General features: G+C 42.0%; 1 non-coding gene across 1 annotated transcript; it reads right to left on the bottom strand.

Moving 5' to 3' along the window:
- Nucleotides 1-1,171: 1,171 nt before the first annotated feature.
- On the bottom strand, nucleotides 1,172-1,245 carry trnai-aau (transfer RNA isoleucine (anticodon AAU)). Its single transcript has one exon. It is a non-coding gene; the product is annotated as a tRNA-Ile (tRNA).
- Nucleotides 1,246-1,506: the final 261 nt, after the last annotated feature.

Raw genomic sequence — 1,506 nt, 5'->3', positions numbered from 1 at the left:
AAGGTGAGTTTCATAACAACAGCCAAATCATTGGACAACAACTTGAAAATGAAATCATGATAAGAAATGTTAATGTGCTATTGCCTGTGACATGTTCTATATAGAAATTTTGACAAGTTTATTACTCATAAAATGCATTTAACTATATGTTCTTAATGGGTAAAATTAAGGACTACAGATGCTGGAAACCAGAGTCTAGATTAGAGTGGTGCTGGAAAAGCACCACTATATGTTCTTATAAATGTTCTATATGTTCTTAATGTCTCAGATAAAGGACTGTGGTTCAAACTTAGTTTGTATAAGAGTTGTTTTCTTTAACTTGCAAGTATTTTAATAGATCTAAGTTAATTTTTCCCAAACCAGGCTGACTATCTGGATCCAATCACTGAAGTTGACAAGGTACTTCAGTGTGTCTTTGGTAAGAAGTGGGTCTCACACAGAGTCTTTGCTGGCTGAGTCTTCAGTGAGGAAATGGCCACCAGAAGTCCTTTCTGCAACCACCACCCTTCACCCCCCCCCCAATGTTTTGGATCCCTTCCAGAATGTTCTCTGGCTTCAGTGAAAGGGGCCACAGGGCAGGGGTCACAGTGCCCAATGAGGTGAGGCTAGATGATCCAAGGTTTGCTCATCCTCTTACCAAGATATGATTATTCCATGGTGCCAAGGAGTTTGAACAAAACTTGGGAATACACAAACATAATGCCACTCTCTGTTGTTCTGGCTGAGGTTTTTTATTTTAAAAATATACTTTATTCATAAAAATATCTTGATATACATGCGTAGTCATGAAAGCAGTTCTGTTCTGTGCAATAGCATATGTAGAAACAAACAAACATTGGAGGTTGACTGTATCCACCCAAATAAACCAAAGGCATTTCTTACTTGTACCAGATCATCAGTTGAGCTGAGCTGCAGTTGGTGGATCTTTATGTTGAGCTAGGCCTAACACCAATTCAGGGACCAGCCAATCAGAGAGACCAACTAGGGGCTCTTCAATACAGTCAAACAACTGAGACTGGTTGTTGTGCTGCAGGCAACATCCACCAGTCATCACGGGTACGGCGATCAAGTCGTGCGTCTAACCCTGTCAACTGTTTTACTGCGCAGATGGCGCTTCCGGCTTTGTGGAGTAAGTTGTTTGGAAACGCAGCAACCACACAAGCGCTGTATGTGGTCAGTGTGGGGATCGAACCAACGACCTTGGCATTATTAGCACCACGCTCTAACCAGCTGAGCTAACCGACCAACGCTTAAAAAAAAAAAAAAAAAAAAAATTCAATACAGTCAAGGTGACTGTGAAGTGGAGGAAGGGTCACCGGTCAACCAGACTTTCTTTGTGAAGAGAATCCTCCTGGATTGCTGCAGGTTCCAAGCAGCAGATATTCTCTGTTTGCAGGACTTCCCCAGTGGGGGCTTCTTCAATGTGACCTTCAGGAGTGTGAAACAATGTGAGCATCTTATGAAGGTATTTGAGAAGAGAGGGAGTGAGTCATCCCTTTCCATTCT

Source organism: Chiloscyllium punctatum, chromosome 24 (genome assembly GCF_047496795.1).
Source record: "Chiloscyllium punctatum isolate Juve2018m chromosome 24, sChiPun1.3, whole genome shotgun sequence".
NCBI classification, from domain to species: domain Eukaryota; kingdom Metazoa; phylum Chordata; class Chondrichthyes; order Orectolobiformes; family Hemiscylliidae; genus Chiloscyllium; species Chiloscyllium punctatum.
The sequence above is the reverse complement of the archived record's forward strand: the minus strand, read 5'-3'. Positions and strand labels throughout refer to the sequence as shown.